This window comes from Canis lupus, chromosome X, assembly GCF_003254725.2.
Source record: "Canis lupus dingo isolate Sandy chromosome X, ASM325472v2, whole genome shotgun sequence".
Classification (NCBI taxonomy): domain Eukaryota; kingdom Metazoa; phylum Chordata; class Mammalia; order Carnivora; family Canidae; genus Canis; species Canis lupus.
Genome location: NC_064281.1, coordinates 40,539,416 through 40,560,572, shown reverse-complemented (window position 1 = coordinate 40,560,572; position 21,157 = coordinate 40,539,416). Strand labels below are relative to the sequence as shown.

The 21,157-nt window shown below is 42.4% G+C and overlaps 1 protein-coding gene and 1 pseudogene across 2 annotated transcripts in view; one reads left to right on the top strand and one right to left on the bottom strand.

Moving 5' to 3' along the window:
* JADE3 (jade family PHD finger 3) overlaps positions 1–17,537 on the bottom strand; it is a 137,174-nt gene extending 119,637 nt beyond the window's left edge. Inside the window, exon 1 of one of the 2 annotated variants that reach the window (XM_025468880.2) lies at positions 17,474–17,537. The gene's annotated coding sequence lies outside the window, so the exon portion shown is untranslated. Of the gene's footprint in view, positions 1–17,023; positions 17,163–17,473 lie in introns of those variants that run through there. The other variant, XM_025468879.3, reaches the window with a different exon arrangement.
* Positions 7,789–8,298, top strand: LOC112673213 (60S ribosomal protein L12-like; annotated as a pseudogene).
* Positions 17,538–21,157: the final 3,620 nt, after the last annotated feature.

Genomic DNA, 21,157 nt, shown 5'->3' with positions numbered 1-21,157 from the left:
ACAGGGAGAGGGAGAAGCAGGCTCCCCGCTGAGCAGGGAGCCCAACACAGGGCTCCATCCCAGGACTCTGGGATTACGACCTCGGCAGAAGGCAGATGCTTAACCAACTGAGCCACCCAGGTATTCCCAAAGTATAAAAAATGTTTATCCTGGACCTAAGTTGGTTATCCTGGGGAGATCTAAACTGAGGCTCAACACACACCCACTCCCCTCTCCTATATATAAGATGCAGGTTTCATATGAGACAAGTAGGATACAACTGTTTGCAATGTTTTGCCTATATTTTTTTAATAATTTTTTTAAAATTTTTATTTATTTATGATAGTCACACACAGAGAGAGAGAGAGGCAGAGACATAGGCAGAGGGAGAAGCAGGCTCCATGCACCGGGAGCCCAACGTGGGATTTGATCCCGGGTCTCCAGGATGCCCCGGGCCAAAGGCAGGCGCTAAACCACTGCGCCACCCAGGGATCCCTGTTTTGTCTATATATTTTTTTTAATTTTAAAATTCCCAGTGCTCTTTAACATTTTAAGTGGGCAAAGAATTATGGGGAAAGCTAGAATGCATGATGGAACCAGAAAAAAGCTGCTTGAAGTTTTGACTGTAATCTATACTGTGAAGCCATGCTATATCCAGGTAAATGGTATGGACACACTTTTCACTGTGGCAGCATGGCAAAACATCAGCTTTCTCCTGACAGTCCACAAAATGCATATTTATTTCCCAAACTATCACTTTTCACGGGACTTATGTAGCCATTAGAACATGTTATATGTAATTTTTAAACACAAAATGAGAATCGCTGTTTGGCTTAATTAAATAGCAGGCAACAATTCTCTTTCAGGTATTTGTGGAGATAGGATATAGAGAATTTGAGGGTTTCCTACCACTCTGGGAAAGACAGTCTAGTTGTAAACCTTCAGATCGTGTATATATGAAATAGGTCACAGAGTAAGGAAGTATGGCATTAGGTGACAAAGTGAATAGGAAAGACATGATTGGGGCACCCGGGTGGCTCAGTCAGTTAAGCATCTGACTCTTAATCTCAGCTCGGGTCTTAATCTCAGGATTGTGAGTTCAAGGCCTGTGTTGGGCTCCACACTAGGCATGGAGCCTACTGAAAAGAAAAACAAGACATGATGTAATGAAGAAATATGGAGTAGAGAACGGTGTCCAAACAAGTGGTTTTGAGGCAAGGGGGAGTGTCTTGCTGGGCTAGAATTTGCGAGAAATGGCCCAGGCAGGATTGGCAGGGCAAAGAGGGAAGAATGTTCCAACTGTGAGGAAAGGTTCCAGGTAAACTCGAGTGTTGTGCTGGTGGTACTTGGGGAGGTGAGGCAGTGAGGACAGTTTAGAGATGACATCCCAGACTATGTGCTCTAACTTCTTGTTTCACCCACTTCCCTTGAAATTCCAGGTGAAGAATTGTCCTCAGTTGATAGACTGTGGCATGTGAATACATTACAAAACAACTGAACAGACAAGAGAAGGAAGGTTCCTCTTTGCACCTCCTGGCTTTCACCCACTCTCTAGTAGGTGAATGGGTAGCCCTTTGTGTGTACCTCATAGGACAGGGAAAGTTCTCCGGGGAAAACACATCTCTTCTGCCTTGGCATTCTCTCAGACTGAGCCAGACCATACTCTATAACAGTTATGCAAGAAAGGAGCCTCTGTTACATTCTAATGACATAGTGCTCTAGGGAGAGATTTGAGTAGACATGTTGAGGTTTTACAATTCTCTCCTCAATGTGCTCCTCAAAACTGGGGAGGTTTCCTGTTTCAAGATAGGATCTGAGATATCATAGGTGGTTCACATCATGGGCACTTCAAGAAATCATGCCTCATCAGTGTCTTCAACAGTTACCTTTAAAAAAGTATAAAAATATCACTCAGTGATTATCCAAATTACTTATTTTGTGGGGACATACTAAGGTTTATACACTTGAGTCCCTATCCTGGAGACTGGTATATAGCAAGCACTAAATGAGTGTTAGCTGATCCTGAAGTAGTTTTTGCAGCTTCTCTATTAAATATAGCAATGGATTAAATTCTTAGTGAACATGATTCTTTTAATGTTGAGAGGGCAAGTAAAACCATCAAAATTGGTCATCTAGTCCAACCTTTGGATGTTACATAGGACTCCTGTACATCTATGTTCCTAAATTTTTTCACCACTGAGAATAACTTTTAAAATTTCTCCTAGAGACAGCATGCTTTGAAGGCTTGCCTTCCTAAACACATCACACTTATGGATTACTTAATTTCCTATTTTAATTAAAGACAAATGTTTCTGACAAGGTTCAGTTAAGCATGAAATAATAATAATATTTGGTTTGCCAAACATTGATCAGCATTTTATCCTTAATATGCCATTAATTCCACACAGCAATCCCAATGGTTATTATTATTAACTTCGTTTTACAAAACATAAAACTGGGGCACAAAGAGGTTAAATTCACTCAAGGTTGCATAACTAAGAAGCAAAAGAAGAATTCAAACAACTTGAGCCTCTACTACTCTATCCATTCTACCATTCAAACTCTAGGCAACTAAGTTTTACCATGAATGTTAGTATAATTCTAGCAATCTCACTCTCAGGTTATTTGCCCTAGGAAACTGAAACTGTATGTGCACATAAACACTTGCATATGAATTCTTATAGCAACTCTACTTATAATTACCAAAACTGCTAGAAACCCGAATGTGGTACATTTCTACAATGGAACACTACTCAACAATAAAAAAGGAATAAACTATTAATATGCACAACTTGGATGAATCTCAAAAGCATTATGCTGAGTGAAAAAAAGCAAGACTCAAAAGATTACATTCAGTCTGACTCCATTTATGTGACATCCTCAAAGTGATAAAACTAGTGATGGAGCACAGATCAGTCAGTGGCTGTCATGGGTTGGGGGTGGGAAAAGTGTGACTGAAAAGGTAACACAGAGTTTTTTCAGGTGATGGGACTATTTTGTACCTTGATTATGATGGTGGTTATACTGATCTATACATGTATCAAAATCCACAGGACTATGCATGCCCCCAAAAGTCAGTTTTACTATATGATAATTAAAGAAAAAGGTCATCTTCTTTTTGGTCAGTACTAATTTATGTAAAAAGAAAACACAGTTCTACCTACCATTAACGATAGTTTTCAGATTTAAAAATTAAAAGAGTTAACTATAATGTGAAGCAAAAAAGACATTATTAGGCTACACAACCAAACTGAATGATGAGTTATCCCATTAAACAAAAGTTAACAGAATTTGTGTGCTTAGTCCCTTAAAAATACATGATACTTGATATAGCAACTTGCATAGTAAATAAAAAATAAGTAATAAAAATTAACCCTGAGAAGAATGTAATGAAATGAGGCTGTTATAAGGATGTCATGGACAACCATGGCTCTCTTTCTACACCTTTTCAATTTTTACTAGAATGCAACTCTAGTATATCTCTAGTATAACTAAAAACAGAATTAAAAACAATTTTAATCCTTCTAGATCAAAATGGAGATATTTCCCAAATGGCAATATCCTTACATCCAAAGGGTCTCATCTCCATTGCCTTTGAGAACCTCTTGGTTACTCCACTTACCAGGCCATGCTTGTATTCTACTCAACACCTAATGCCTTACAGCACGGTGGGCACTCAAATATTTGCTGAACTAAACTGCACCTGGAAATGTGGGGAATAAAAATGACAAATACATGGTCACTAACAAAACCTATACTGTGGAAAGACTAAATCACACTCTAATTTTGAATGAGGCAAATTATTACTGAGTGCTAATAATGTTCTCAATAATTATAAAGGCATATATAGAATTCTGGAAGATAGCAAGACACAGAACAACATACTGCCAGCAGTGTAGAGGCTTTTAAAGCCTAAAACAGGCAGAACCCAAACCAGAATCAATTATTCCTAGCTCCCTAGCCATAAAACCATAAAATTCAAGGAGGTGAGAAAAAGAAAAAGGAAAAGCTAATCTGTACTGAGTTTCTATGGGCCACGCACTGCATTAGACATTTATACAGATGAAAACTTATTTCTCAGGACACAGGTTTCAGCTGGTAAAGGATTGGTAAGCCATCATTCTCACCTTTACAAAAAAGAAGGTACTAGACAAACTGAAAAACCAACGACTCTTCTTGGACCTATCAAAGAACTGAGTACAGGGCAAACCACCATCTGGATATCTGAAGAGACAGATGCCTGCAGGTAGGCATAGGATCCAAGCATGTAATCTGATAGGAAGATCAAACTAGAAATTCTAACAAATTACTGAAGACCAGAGTATGGGATGTCATGACAGTATGAAGCTTCTAGGCTCCACATGGGGTGGAGGAATTCCCATTCTCTTACAAGTTTTTCCTACAGGAATCCCACCAAGCTCTTACAGAAAGAATCAGGGAAAATCCCAGAGAAAGCTTCCATCCTGGTGCTGGTTGGTTGAGGAAAACAACACCCACTGTGAAATCCACCCAGACCCCTTTCCTTTACCGCCAGTACAGAACAAAAGGCTTATTAATCTGCAGGGGGAAGGGCTTAAAACCCTTGGTTTAAGGACACTGGTGGATACTCACTGCAGCTGGGGAAAAGGAAGACAAGAAAAAAGGAAAAGAAGCTTCACCCCCTGGAGAAGGGGCAGGATCTTGTAAAGGACATAATCAAGACCCAGGTTCCAATGCGTGTCTAAGTCTGAGGCTTAATCAAATCATCAGAGAACTCCCTCCTCCTCCACCATCCACCACCTGGCAAACCAGCTATGTAGTTAGTAACAATGGAATCCAACTGGGAGGGCTATAACAGCTCTTGGGAAACAGCACAAAGGAAAAACCCAAAGCCAAGCAGGAGTCAAAAAGAAGGTATCACTAGAGGAATCAGAAATCTCTGGTGCCCTACCAAAAAGAAACATCAAACACAAGCCAACTCCTGACTAGATTAACTCAAATCCCCACACTAAAGGCCTAGCAGAAGGACATCTGTGTTCTTACCCAAATATATCAAATATTTAACTCAGCATCTCCTGATGTTCAGTTTCAACTTTTCAGCCATGTTCAGCTTTTTATTATGAGGCATAATGAAGGGCAAGAAAATATTCCAAGTGACAAAGCAATAATCAGATTGAGATTCAGTATGACATAGATGTTGGTACTATCAAATGAAATTTAGAATTATGATTAATATATTAAAGACTCTAATGGAAAAAGTAGACAACATGCAAGACTAGATAGATGAATAATTTCAGCAAGAAGATAGCATAACAATCAAATGGAAATGCTAGAACTTAAAAAAAAAAAAAAAACCAAACCAACATGTTCAACAGTAGAATTGACACAGCCAAGGAAAGATCAGTGAGTTTAACAATTGAGTTTATTGGCCAAATCAATAAAAATTAAAACAAAAAGTGACAAAAGAGTGAAAAAAAAAGAACACAGCATACAAGAACTATGGGAAAATATCAAAAGGTATAACATACTTGTAATTGGAATCCCGGGGGAATTAAAAAAAAGAGAATGGAATACAAGAATTATTTTTTAAAAAGATTTTATTTATTCACGACAGAGAGGCAGAGACACAGGCAGAGGGAGAAGCAGGCTCCATGCAGGAAGCCTGACGTGGGACTCAATCCCGGGTCTCCACGATCACACCCCAGGCCGAAGGCGGTGCTAAACCCCTGGGCCACCAGGGCTACCCAAAGAATTATTTGAAAAAATAATGACTGAGAACTCTCCAAAATTAGTGACAGGCAACAATCCACAGATACAAGAAGCTCAGAAGAACACCAAGCAGGACAAATATGACAAAATTAAAAAGCCACATCTAGGCAAAGACAAAGAGCTCAAAGGCAGTCAGAGGAAAAAAACACATTAACTACTAAAACTATATCTCTATCTATATCTATATAGAGAGAGAAAGAAGAATAAAAGTTACAGCAGACTTAGCAGAAACCATGCAAACAAGGCAACAGTGGGGTAATATGTTGAAGAGGATAAAAATTGTCAACTCAGAATTCCATATCCCACGAAAATGTCCTTCAGAAGCGAAGGAAAAAAAAAGACTTTCTCAAACAAAAGCAAAGAATTTACTGTCAGCAGACCTTGCACAAAAGAATTGTTAATTAAGGAAAATTTTTTCAGGCTGAAAGATTATGATTAAGGTGGAAGCTTGGATTAACATAAAGAAATGAACACTGGAAAAGGAATAAATGAAGGTTGAATATTTTATTTTCAAAATGTTTGAAGAGCCAATTTTCAAGACAGCAGCCAAGGGCCAATCTTGCAAGACCTTCTAAAGATAGCAAACAGTGTCAGGACTGCTATGGTAACTCTTTTCAGTGCAATAGGGTATATATATTTTAAAAACCTACAGCTAGGGAAGCCTGGGTAGCTCAGTTGGTTAAGTGTCTGCCTTCAGCTCAGGTCAAGATCTCAGGGTCCTGGGATTAAGCCCCATGTCAGGCATCCTGCTTGGTCAGGAGTCTGCTTCTCCCTCTCCCTCTGCCCCTCCCCTGCCTGTGCTTTCTCTCCCTCAAATAAATAAAATCTAAAAAAAAAACCCTATAGCTAACATCATACTTAATGGTGAGAGACTGGAACAAGAATGTCCTCTCTTATGATTACAATTCTGGTAGAGAAGAAAAAAAGTAAAAGTACTCATATTAACTAATTTCAAGACTTACTATAAAGCTATAGTAATCAAGACAGTGTTTAATAGCAAAATGATGGACACACAGATCAATGCAACAGATTACAGAGCCCAGAAGTAGACCCACACAGGCATAGTCACATTTTTGACACAGGTGCAAAACCAATAATAATGAAGAAAGGACAGTCTTTTCAACAAATGGTTCTGGAACTCCTGGATATCCATATGCAGCAAAAGGAAACTTGACACACACCTCATATTCATGGCTAGTGGGAATGCAAAATGGCAGAGCCACTTTGGAAGACTGTTTGGCAATTTCTTATAAAAACTCAGCAAACCCACCCCTATATATCTACCCAAATGAACTGAAAACTTACGTTTAAAAAAAAATCTGTATGCTAATATTTACTGCAGCTTTATTTATAATCACCAAGAAACTGGAAGCAGCTAAGTTGTCCTTCAAGAGGTAAATGTACAAATTGTGGTACACCCATACAATGGAATACTATTCAGTGATAAAAAGGAACAGGCTATTAATTCACATAACATGGATGAATCAAATAAAAGAAGCCAGACCAAAAAAGGCTAAATAGGGTATGATTCCATTCATATGACATTCTGGAAAAGGCAGGACTTCTAAAAATTCAGAAGTACGCTATTCTGAAGCACTTCTAGGAAACAAAAAACTGTATATCTGTATCTATATCTATATATTTTTTTCTTACCAGGGATAGCTCTGACCAGATCAACTTAGGTGGGAGTCCATGCAGTTCACATCATCATCACCATATACCGTATCTTTTTAAATAATTTTATTTGGGGCAGCCCAGGTGGCTCAGCGGTTTAGCGCCGCCTTCAGCCCAGGGCCTGATCCTGGGGCCGCGGGATCAAGTCCCATGTCAGGCTCCCTGCATGGAGCCTGCTTCTCCCTCTGCCTGTGTCTCTGCCTCTCTCTCTGTCTCTGTGTCTCTCATGAATAAATAAATAAAATCTTTAAAAAAATAAATAAATCTATTTGATTTTTAAAATAGGGTAATGTATTCACATGGCTTAAAATTCAAAAGGTACTTTTGACTTTCAGCTTGGAGGTGGTAAAGGTGCAACTGTCTTGGGTCCTCCTGAATCTGGGCTGATCTAACACCACTGCCTCCACCATACTGCCTATGTTCAACTCCAACAAGATCAAAGTTTTATACCTAAGGTGAACTGGTGGGGAAGTCAGTGCCATGTATGGCTTGGCCCCAAAGATCACACTCTCCCCCCTGTGTCTATCTTTAAAAAACACTGATGACATTGCCAAGGCAACCAGTGATTAGAAGGGTCTGAGGAACAGTGAAACTGACCATTCAGCCCAGACTGAAGTGGTACCTTCTGCTTCTGCCCTGATTATCAAAGCCCTCAAGGAACCACCAAGAGACAGAAAGAAGCAGAAAAACATTAAGCACAGTGGAAATAGCACTTTTGATGATACTGTCAACATTGCCTGACAGATGCAGCACTGATGTTTAGCCAGAGAACTCTCTGGAACCATTAAAGAGATCCTGGGGACTGCCCCATCTGTGGGCTGCAATGTTGATGACCACCACCCTCATGACATCATAGATGACATCAATAGTAGTGCAGTGGAATGCCCACCTACTTAAGAACTGCAAAGTAAAAAACAAAACAAAACAAAACAAAACAAAAACTAACAAAGTAAAATATTTCAATGGAGGATCACTTGACAACCAAAAAAAATTTTTTAAAGGTATATACAGAAGTTTATGCAGTAAAAAGATCTTTCAACCCTCTACCCTCACTATATATGTTCTAAAGCTATCAGTGTCTTGAACATCCTTCTAGAAATATTTTATGTCTATGTAAGCAAAATGTATATATTATACAGTACATATTACTGCCCCAGTAGCTGTCACAAATGGTAGCATACAATACACACTGTTCTGTTTCTTATTTTTCTTCATTTTGTACACCTTAGAAATCATGTGGTATCTTTTATTTTTAAAAAATATTTTATTTATTTATTCATGAGCAACAGAAAGAGAGAGAGAGAGAGAGAGAGGCAGAGACACAGGCAAAGGGAGAAGCAGGCTCCACGCAGGGAGCCCGACGCGGGACTCAATCCTGGGTCTCCAGGATCACACCCTGGGCTGCAGGCGCGATAAACCACTGCACCACTGAGGCTGCCCTCATGCGGTATCTTTTAATATTCTACTGTACAACCAAGCCTTGACTGATACTTAGAACATTAACCAATCTTTTGCTATTATAAATATTCCAAATAATATGCAAATATTTGTTGAATAAATTCCTGGAAGTGTTTGCTGGGTCAAATGATATATACATTTATGATTTTGATGGCTATTTTCAAGACACTGACTTTTAAAATGTCAGGGATTTTCCATTTTTAATTTTTATCCTAGGAGGAAAAGAAAGAAAGCTGAGATTCTATCACCAGGCAATTTTCTGGAGGAATGTGCATCTCTAAAATGAACAAAGTGAGCCTTCTCCTCAGTTTCCCACACATGCTTCCTAGGGTCCAGCTGCATTTTTATGTAATATATTTCAGGCCATAGCTGGTTGAAAAATCCTATTTCAGTTTATGAGAAAAGGGTTACCTCTGAAAACTTCACAAATAAAGGTCAAAGGCTGATGCCCCGAACTGCTGATCACTGACCACTCACTTCACAATACACTACTGGATTCTTCACTGCAACCACAGGGAGACTTTAAAATCTCGACCAGGGGATCCCTGGGTGGCGCAGCGGTTTAGCGCCTGCCTTTGGCCCAGGGCGCGATCCTGGAGACCCGGGATCGAATCCCATGTCGGGCTCCCGGTGCATGGAGCCTGCTTCTCCCTCTGCCTGTGTCTCTGCCTCTCTCTCTCTCTCTCTGTGTGTGACTATCATAAATAAAAAAAAAAAAAGAAGGAGTTCACTGAATTAGAACTTCTTTGTAAAAAAAAAATAAAATAAAAAAAAAATAAAATCTCGACCAAATAAAATATATACCTACAGAGAATCCTTTGTCTTTATCATAATGCCCATATAAGGATTTCTTCTCAGGTAAAAACTATAAAGGTTATGTAGAGGCAGCCCGGGTGCCTCAGCAGTTTAGCACCGCATTCGGCCCACGGCCTGATCCTGGAGACCCGGGATCGAGTCCCACGTTGGGCTCCCTGCATGGAGCTTGCTTCTCCCTCTGCCTGTGTCTCTGCCTCTCTCTCTCTGTGTGTCTCTCATGAATAAATAAATAAAATATTTTTTTTTAAAAAAAAAGGTTATGTAGAAAAGCTGCAAATGTTTCTCTCATCTTTCAGGTAGTGATGGGTTTCCAATTCCAATTAACCATTTTCTGCTTGACTACAAAGCACAGTATAGTCTAGCACAATAAGTTTTAGGGCATAAAGCTTGAAAGGAGGTTGAGGAAATGCAGGAACTCCTTTGATAACAGCCACAAAGATCAGTGAGCATTCAAGCCATTTGCAAGAGTACCTACATCCAGAGCCACACTATCTCCCCTTCTGGTTTCCTTCTAGAAAAACCATCACTCAGCTCCACACTGAGTAGAAGTAATGGCGCATACTACTTAGTTTGAAGAATATACTACATTTAGTGGCACCTGGGTGGCTTAGTCAGTTAAGGGTTTGACTCTTGACTTCAGCTCAGGTCATGATCTCAGGGTTGTGAGATTGAACCTCATGTTGAACTCCACACTGGATGTGAAGCCTTCTTAAAATTCTCTCTCCCTCTGCTTCTCCTCTCCCCTTTCTTTCTCTCTCTCTTTTCTTAAATACACTACATTTAGAAATGAGTGCTTAAAAAAATAAAAAAATAAAAAAAAAAGAAATGAGTGCTTAATAAGATTTATCAAAAGAAAAGAGGTTACATTCATTAATAATTATTATGCATTACTGCAGTAATGGTCCTCAGTTAAAAAAACACCTCCTTGCATTTGTACCTTTAGATGGTTCCCTCCCACAATGACTCTGGGCTTGGCCAAGGAAGCACTCCCCAACTTTGGCTAATAGGACAATACCAAATGTGATACGAGCAGACACCTGAGAAATGCTTGTGCACTGCCACTTGCTCTTGTTTGTTTCTTTGTGCCTTTGAGACCATGTCAACAGATCCAAACCAGTCAGCTAAAGGAGAGACCACTTCGGAGTGGAGATGAGCTGTCCTCACTTAGGGCCTCCTAGACCAACTGGCCTGACAGCCACCAGATATGTGAGCAAGGCCATCCTAGATCATCCAACCACCAGCTAACAACCATCCCTGCCAAAAAGAGAAAAAAAAAACTAACAGACAAAGACTACTTCAAAGTAAATATGTTTATGGTCTGCTACATATGGAAAGGGGAAGAGAACACTGGTTTTCTCCCTGTGCAGTTGATTCTGCACATAAGAAATAGTTTCAAACAGAAAAACCTGCAGTACCTGGATGAGAATAAATAAATATATAAGTACTGAAAAAATGCCTAAGTCTTCCCAGATTCTCACAAATGTGCTGTCTGCCATCACAGATGGCACACACCAAAAAAACAAAAAACATTAAAAATTTCCATTTAGTCACTGAAGAATCCTTATCATGATATATTTAAACTGAAGTCTTATACTCAACAGTTCCATTTCTACCACTGAACAATAACTCAGGTTTCCAGGAATTAGTTTTCCTAATTTTTCCCCCCATTTGACAGGGCTCAGTGAAAGCTGAAAGAGCTCCCTTAATGCAGCCTAAAAAGCATCAGATATATAAGCCTAATTAAACCTTCTAGAAGCATTCTGCAGGACCAGCTTCTTCCAGCATCACAGCAACTCTTTTTAGCTGTGTTAATGGTGGGCCATAGAAACTGTTTAAGATCTACACATTTGGGCCAGAAACACTGCCTCCATTGGATCACAAAGTGGGATACTGAAGGGGAAATGACTTTAAAACTACTTTTGTTGGGATCCCTGGGTGGCGCAGCGGTTTGGCGCCTGCCTTTGGCCCAGGGCGCGATCCTGGAGACCCGGGATCGAATCCCACGTCGGGCTCCCGGTGCATGGAGCCTGCTTCTCCCTCTGCCTATGTCTCTGCCTCTCTCTCTCTCTCTCTCTCTCTCTCTCTCTCTCTATGTGACTATCATAAATAAATTTTAAAAAATTAAAAAAAAAAACTACTTTTGTTTAGGTCTCACTAGATGCTTTTCAGGATTACACACACTGCACCACACCCACCCACCCACACATACCCCTTATGGTTTAAGGTGAAAAACACCTTCCAGCAGCCTCCCACTGCCCTTGGAATAAAACACAAGCTTCTTAATGAGATCCCATAAGGCCCTGTCAATCTCCCCCTGCCTACCTCATCTCTCTTTCCCCGGGTCCTAGCCAAACCTCTATGGATCCTTTCCACATCTCTCTTTCACCTCTGTCCTCACAACACCTGGTGTGTTCCCTCTGCCTGACAATCCTTTCTTTTACCTTGCTTATTCCTTCTCATTATTCAGGGTCCAGGGCACTTTGCTTGTCTCCCTTATAAAAGCATTCTACCTTTTATTTGCTGTGTGACCACAGGCAAGTCACCTTTGCCTTACACCTCAGAGTGATACTCTATGTTAAATATTTAGCACAGTGCTCAGTGTACAAAAAATGGTTAACAAGTCATAGCTGCTGTTATTATCCCTTACAGTGATCTCCATCATAGCTCTCAATACAATTAGCAATTACATATTTGTAGGAAAAATAGAAACACCTCCTTGGATCCCACCTTAACACTTAATACTGCTCACCTTATTTCCCCACATACTGCATTTGGAGGGAGGGAGATAAAAATGAATGTTTACAGAGCAATTATTACCTCAATTAATTATTACTTTGGACATGTCAAATTAGGCAGATGAAGAAACTGAGGCATAGAGAAGTCAAGTACCAGCCCAGATCAAGTGGTAGATTCAAATCCAAGTTGTCCTGACCCCATAGCTTGTGCTGGCTATAGGAAACCAAAGGCTTCCCTAACTCATGAACCTTGTCACCTAAGAGCAGCAAGTCTCAGAGAAAATGGATCTTCACATTCGACTCCCATGTATCTATTCTTCAGATCCTTAACCAGTTTGTGGTGTTCTAAGCACCTCCTGTAAACTCCTTCAACAGAAATGCTCTTCCCCATGACTGTGACGGTAGATTTCTTTCTTCCTTTACACTGGATGTTGAACTCTTAATAGGATGAAGTGAGTTATCTTTCACTTCTTATACTCCCAGCAAATAAGAGGCACTCAACAGATGTTTGCTGAATGAATTAAATGAAAATGTTGGAGAATACATTACAGCTGCAAAGCTGCGGAGTGGTGAGGTGGATTTTCCTAACAATATTGAAGTTTGGCATAGTTGGGAACAAATTTAACCACTTTTACAATTGATACTGATTTCTATATCTAGCACCAGAGATTCCATATGACTCACATGTGCTTTACAGCTATAGGTAGACTTGACTCTCCCTCTGGGGCCCTGCATCACCACCAAAATTCTGCTATACCCCAAGGATACACCTGAGCCACTCTTTAGGACAGGATGCCCTTGACAATGTCAATCTCTCAATGGTTACTTTCAAATGGCTCAGAAAAAGAAACAGAAAGAACAGATGATAAAGCACAGTATAGTCTTTGCTTTGGGAGCAAACTATTGATAATTAGTGACCTTGGGTAAAGGGAATACAGGAGGTTCTTTGTACTATTCTTGCAACTTTTTGCAATTATAATCAAAATAAGTTTTTAAAATCTAAAAATGGAAGAAGAATTTTCCCAGGAGACTCCAAAACACAAGGTCTGGTGTACTGGCCATGCTGGTACCATATTCTCTTGTCAGCATTTCAAAAAGCACATTCCGCGCTCAGATATCCTTGCCTATCAGCTCGTATCAAGGGACAAGGAGCTCCTTGGATAGTAGGCTCAGCTATGGTCTCTGGGTTGTGACAGAGATTATTTACTGCTTAAAGAGTATCAATCAGGGATCCCTGGGTGGCGCAGCAGTTTGGTGCCTGCCTTTGGCCCAGGGCGCGATCCTGGAGACCCGGGATCGAATCCCACATCGGGCTCCCGGTGCATGGAGCCTGCTTCTCCCTCTGCCTGTGTCTCTGCCTCTCTCTCTCTCTCTCTGTGACTATCATGAATAAATAAATAAAATCTTAAAAAAAAAAGTATCAATCAACGCATAGGCATCTCCTATTAGTCAAAAACACCAGTACCATTTTCCCACACCAGGCCCCCCACCTACTTTCCTCAGTTGACTGCCCTCTGAGTTACTTTTCCGAAGCTTAGCTGTGGGTTTAGGTAAACTCTCCCCAGGACCCTTCTTTCTGTCCCCCAGAGAAGCAGAAGCAGTTCTGATGGTAAGAGCTTTGCTACTATTGTCTAAGGAGAGACCTACTACAGGGAGGAGGCAAAAATAACCATGGGGGAGTCACAAATATTTCAGAAAACAGAAAGTCAAAAAGGTAGTTACTTGGTCTGTAATGACCATTTGCTAGCACCTTTTTATTCGCTCATCATTTTTACCCATTCACCCTAAATTCTCCCCACAAACCAGAATGCTTCAGCTTTCCCAGCCACACTATAACTGAACAACAGGGAGAAACTGCTAAACCACTCCAGTGTCCCCATATAAGCCACTTCAGGAAAGTGCCAGATGGGTGTCACCTATAAAGTGAGGTAAGTGAGGTAAGTTATTCCCTGATGAGAGATTTTTTTTTAAATGTAAGCCAGCATATGATCTCTACCTTTCTCAGCTCCTGTTTCATGTAACCTTCATGAGGAAGTAGGTGCATTATGTCCTATGATAATATTCAACCTCTGTATCCCTCCCTGATCAAGGCTTATAAAAGCCCTCTGTAATGCCATGTCTTCACAAAGACCCAATGCCTCCTGCCTTCCCCTACATTCCCCCAAATACTTGCCTAGTTCTACTCAGACCTCAAAGTAGTGGGCAAAAAGAAAAAATAGATTTGTATAGCTTAGGGGAAACATGGATTGTTACTGTTGAAACACAAGGGAGGGAAAAGAGAAGAATTATCAAAGGAGAGGATCATAACCAACCTACTAGTCTAACATCCTTGGTTCTTTATTTTTACTTTCACTAATCCATTTGTCTCAACTATGATGAAAGCCCTGCATCATCATGTGTCCTACTTATGGAAACTTCATCTACAGGCTAGAAGGTGGGTCATGGGCACCCCTAAGGTTATTTCTGAGTCCCCCCTGGCTTCCAGTTGATCACAAACACTTCAGGAAGGAGTAGAAGGCCCTTCTCCACTTTCTCCCACCCGTGACCAAGATTCACAGGATACTAAAAGCGAGAAGGCACTTAGCACACTGCCAAAGCACAGCAATGTGACTCAGAAAGGTGGGAGACGGAATGTGTGGGTTCTAGAACCAGACCTGTATCCCTGACTATTCCAGAACTGATTGGATGAAAAATGCAAGGAACTGTTTTAAGGCAAAGATATTGGGTTAAGAACTCTTCTTTCTAAATAAAAACAAAAAACATCAAACTGTAGAGAAGACCACAGTTAAAGAAAAGGTGGTAATGATGGTAGCTAATACTGAGAAGCGTGTCCCAAAGACCTCATGTAATCCCTTCACCCCTTGAAGCGAGGTATTATCTTTTACACTTCAAGTATTTCAGCTCAGAGCTCACTTTAAATGAAAAAGAAAATGATATGTTATGGAGGTAGAATACTCCTTGGCTAAACAAAAAAGAAAAAATATATTTTCAGTTATCAAGAGAGTAATCACATGACACTATAAAAGCATGAAAACTACGATATTCAATTCAAAGGGTACAGAGGTAGGAATCCATTCCCATTGTTTACAGATGTTATGAAAATATTAAATTAAATAAAATACAATGCTTTGTTCAGACCGACTTCTTTCTCCCCCTCACCCCCAGGCTGACAAGAAGTGGCTTCAGGGAAGGTATTTAAGAGAACTACTCTGGGAAAGTGGATTCTGGGTTGCTTAAACTGAGCCAAGATGTTGTGCAACCAGTCTTTACCTAAATTATTTTCCATTACTTTGAGAGTTTAGAGAGAAGCAGACAGTTATCTTTATCAGACTGAATACCGGGAATGAGGTCGCCTTTCCCTTCAGGCCACTGAAATCACCATCAACACGGTTTTGATTTCTTATACAATCAGATGGCGTGGGGGGGGGGTTCCCATCCTCAGCTTCACAGATAAACGGTTCTCACATCAAAAAACCTTGCGCACATCTGAGGCCATGGATTTCCTAGCAACTCAGAAAGTCAGAGAAGCGGCCAAACAAGTTTCTTGCCAAATGCCTGGGAACTACATATGTCCCAGGGCTACACAATGATACCAACTTTTAAACATGCCTTCACATACCACCATTATGGTCACTCACTCCAGATCCCGCCCCCCCTCACAAATAATAAACGCAGGTTGCCCTGTGCAATTTGAAGCCAGACTTCACCAAAGCAGTAGCTCTGAAAAGCGAGAAGAAAAGATTGCAAGGAGGCTCTCTCTCTCTCTCTTTTTTTTTTAAATCGATCGCCCCACGGCCGAGGGAATAAAACCAACTCGTTCACTGGAGAAAAGTTAACTTTGCCGTGCCCAGCGGTGGGAAATTTTCCCCGCAAGATTCGCAAAGCCCTCCCGGTTTTCCCACCCCCCGGACCGCCAGGCGCTCGGCGGTGGCGGCGGCCCCGGACTGGCAGCGCCCGAACAATGACGGGAGGGGGAGGGAAAGTTAGCCAGCCCGCGGGGAGCTCGCGCTCCTGCTCCGGGGGTACCCGGGCTCACCGGGAGCCTCGCCACTCCCTGAGCCGCCCGGCCCCCCCTCTCCAAACACTCGGTTCTTCATGCCCCCCAACATCGAAACAGCCAGGGGCGCGCCCTCGCTCCCTGGAGCATCCGGCCCAGGCGGCCCCGCAGAGCAGGTCCCCCCACCGCGGGTCTGACCCCGGGAGCCCCGAGACCAGGCAGAGCGCAGAGAGGGAGGGGGCGCCGGGAGGGGGCACCGGAGTGAACGGCCGCAACAGTTATGGCGCTCAATTCCTGCCCGAGCGAAGCTGCAGCCGAGCCCGAGCTCGGGCGTCCGCCCCCGCCCCCCGCGGCGGCCACCCCAGCACTGTCCGGGCCGACCGAGGGGCCAGCGGGCACTTTACCTCAGCCCACACACGCTCTCGGCCCGAAGACGCCGGGGACGCCGGAGCGACCGCGATGTGGGGCCGGAGCGTCCCGGAACGCTGCGAGGCTGGGCCGGGACGTTGCGCGCCGCGGCACCCGTTTCCACTCCCCGAGGCCGCCACTCCCGCTACCCACCCGGCGCGACGCCTCCAGCGCCGCTCGCGCCGCGTCCAGCTTCTGTGGCGCCTACCTTTGCGCAGCTAGGTCGCCGCTCCCTCCTTCCCGGCTCCACACTCGGGCCCGGCAATGTGCCGGGCGAGTCCAGTAGGGGTGGTAACCGCCCCCCAACCGCTCGCTTTCTTCTCTCCCCTCCCTCGCACCTGCCCCCTAATCTCCTCCCCACCCCCGCCCCCCGCCCCGCCGCCTGATCCGCCGGGGCCGCCCCCTGCGCCTCAGCTCCCGCCCTCGGCCCTCGCCCGCCCGGCCCGTCAGGCCTCAGCGTTGGGCAGGCGGTTGGGCGGCGGCGGCGGCGGCGGTGGCGGTGGTGGCGGCGGCGGCGGCGGCGGCCGCGGCGGCTGAAGCGGCGCGGAGCACTATTGTATTCCTGACACTGTGCGCTCCCACGCTCCGCCTCTTCCCCTTCCTTCCAGCCCCCCCTCAACGGCCCCCCCACACCAACCGCCGGCCGCGCTCGCCCTACCCGACTGGCTCCCCGCCGTCCGCCCGCCGCGCGCTCTTCTGGCGGGCTGGGCGCCTTCGCCACCGCCGCGCGCCTCGAGGCTCCGCCCACTTGGTGCTCCCGCACCCGCGGCGTCGTGCTCCAGGTGGGTTCCTCTCTGCTCCTGCTGGGCGCGCTGCTGCCGGGAGGAGCCTCGGCCCGGATAAGTGCCCAGAGGACGACGGGGAGGTGCCTTGACCGTGGTGAAATATAAACTAAGCTTTTCATGGCCCCTTTCAACTCTAAAGTTCTGTAAGTGGTCCCTCCTGTATAAAACTCATTGTCGGCCACTATTGATTTAAGTTGTTTGCTCTTGAATTACCTATAATAATAAAGCCAGGGTGCCTATTAACAGAATAAATTTATTCAATTGCCAGCACAAATGGTCTGTGATGTCTGGCTTTTTGAGGTGTCGACTTGGTCAGGCTGCCGCCCCTCTTATTCAATCAAACATTAATCTACGCGTTGCTGTGAAGATATTTTGCTGATGGATCTAAAGCTCCTGATCAGTTGATTTAAAGTAAGGGAGATTATCCTGGATAATCTGGGTGGGCCCAATCGTTCCTTTCTGACAGTGTGCCCTACAGATTTTGGATTTGCTTACCCAGCCCCACAATTGTGTAAGCCAATATCTTAATGAATGAATGAATAAATAATGTGTGTGTGTGCGGGTGTGTATAGAATGTCCTATTGGTTGGCTCCTCTGGTGGAATCCTAACTCATACAGATGTTTAAGCAACAAACCCTTTTCGGTTTACTTCTCTGGGTTTGGAAATAGACCATGTGCAATTACCATGAACTCATATTGTCATTTTCATTTACATTTCTTGGCTAAACAAAAATGTAGGCTCTTCTGTATTTTGTCTAATTTACATAAGAAAGATGTTGTTCGGTTTTATAATAGGCAAATGTGTGAGTTCTAAAACATTCATAGTCCTTCGGATTTACCTTGTTTTATTATAGATTCATAGGATCTGTAAAAAATATTATGCAACAGATCCATGTACTCTTTACTCAGTCTCCCCCAATGCTAATATCTTACATAACCAAGATACTGCCATTGGTACAATCCACAGACCTTATTCAGATCTCACCAGTTTTACATGCCCTCATTTCAGCGTCTGCACATCTAGTACTACACAATTTTATCATCGGTAGATTGATGTAACCACCACAATCAACTGTTCCTCCACAGTAAAGATTCTTCCTTCTACCCAATATAGTCACAGTCACCTCCTTCGGTTACTCTAACCCCTGGCAACCTCAAACATGTTCTCCATCCAATAATAATTTTATTATTTCAAGAATATCATGTAAATGGAATCATGCCGTTTGAAATTGGCTTTTCTTCATTTAGCATAATTTCCTTGAGATCCACCCAAGTTCATTCCTTTTTACTGCTGAGTAGTATTATTGTTAAGCTTTGGTGTTCTACAGTGTATTTATTCACCCATTGAAGGACGGTTGGGTTGCTTCCAATTTTTGCCTGTTAAAAACAAGACTGCTATGAACAGTCATATAGAAAACATCAGTTTTCCTTTTGCTGTGATAAATGCCCAAGAGTGCAACTGCTAGGTCGGATGGTAAGTGTAAGTTCAGTGTTACAAGAAACTGCCAGAATTTTCCAGACTGTACCAATTTACATTCCCACCAGCAATGTATGAAAGATCCAGTTTTTTTTACCTCTCTGCCAGCATTTGGTATTGTCACTATAATTTTGTTAGCCATTCTAATAGGTGTATAGTGATATCTCTTTATTTTCAGTTGCATTTCCCTAACGATGTTGACATATTTTCATGTGCTTACTTGCCATCTGTATATCCTCTTTGGTGAAATGTCTGTGCATGTCTTTTATCCATTTTCTAATTGTAGTGTTTGCTTCTGTTAAATTTTGAGAATTCTTGGTATATTCTAGGTACAAGTTCTCTGTCAGATACCTGGTCCGCCGTTTATTCCCCCAGTCCGTAGCTGGTCTTTTCATCTTAAGAGAGTTTGCGGACCAAAATTTTTCATTTTAACGAAGTCTCACTTCTCAAAGTCTGCATCTATGTGTTGTCCTTTTCGTGTTATGTCTAAGAAACATTTTTGCCTAGTGCCAGGTTCCACAAATTTTCTCTTACATTTCCTTCTAAAAGTGTTATAGTTGCATATTTTACATTTAAATCCATGATTCATTTTGAATTAATTCTTGTATAAAATGTGAACTTAATGAGGTCGAGATTCATATTTTTGTCTATAGAAGTCTGATGGCTCAAACACAATTTGTTAAAATGACTATCTTTCCTCCATTGAATTGCTTTTGCACCTTTGTCAAAAACAGTTGGGCATGGTTGTGTTGGACTAATTGTGTGGGGCTATTTTTTGATTTCCTGTTGTGTTCTGTTCTGTTGTTCTTTGTCTATCCCTCTGTGAATCCTGGAGTCCTGATTATTATAGCTATATAGTAAGATTTAACATTGGGTAGAGTGATTCTTCCCACTTTATTCTTCAAAATTGCTTCAGTCATTCAAAGTTATTTGCCTCTCTCTATATGAATTTTGGAATAAACTTGTTTATATCTTTAGAAACTTTGCTGAGGGGTGCCTGGGTGGCTCAGTGGTTGAGCATCTGCCTTAGGCTCAGGTCATGATCCCAAGGTCCTGGGATCAAGTTCTGCATCAGGCTCCCCATGGGGAGCCTGCTTCTCCCTTTGCCTGTGTGTCTGCTTCTCGCTGTGTGTCTCTCATAAATAAATAAAATATTCTTAAAAAGAGAGAGACTTTGCTGGGATTTTGTTAGGGATTGTGCTAAACTTATAGATCAATTTGGGGAAAATTGACATCCATACTATACTGAGTCTTCCAATCCATGAAGAGGATTTGTGTGCCTCTCCACTTGTTTATTTTATTTTATTTTTTTCAAGAGTGTGGATTGTATTCTTTTTTTTTTTAATTTTTTTTTTATTTATTTATGATAGTCACAGAGAGAGAGAGAGAGGCAGAGACACAGGCAGAGGGAGAAGCAGGCCCCATGCACCGGGAGCCCGATGTGGGATTCGATCCCGGGTCTCCAGGATCGCGCCCTGGGCCAAAGGCAGGCGCCAAACCGCTGCGCCACCCAGGGATCCCTGTTTATTTTTTTTCTAAAGATTCCATTTATTTATTTGTTCATGAGAGACACAGAGCGAGAGAGACAGAGACACAGGCAGAAGGAGAAGCAGGCTCCATGCAGGGAGCCCGACGTGGGACTTGATCCCGGGTCTCCAGGATCAATCACACTCTGGGCCAAAGTCAGGCACCAAACCGCTGAGCCACCCAGGCTGCCCTCTCCACTTGTTTAGACCTTCTTTGATGTCTTTCATCAGCATTTTGGAATTTTCAGCATATAGATCCTGTACATGTTTTGTTAAGCATATATTGTATTTTGTTTTCTTTGGAGTGATTATAAATAGTATTGTATTTTTATTTTCAGCTTTCTCATTCATTGTTTATTAGTACATAGAAATGCAATTAATTTTTGCGGGTTGATCTTCTATCCTTTGACTTAGCTGGACCCACTTATTAGTTCTAAAAGTTTTCTGGTAGACTCTTTGGGACTTTCTACGTAGACAATCAACTTGTCTGTGAGCATACCGTTTTATTTCTTCCCTTCCAATCTGTGTGCTTTTTATTTCCTTTTCTAACCTCA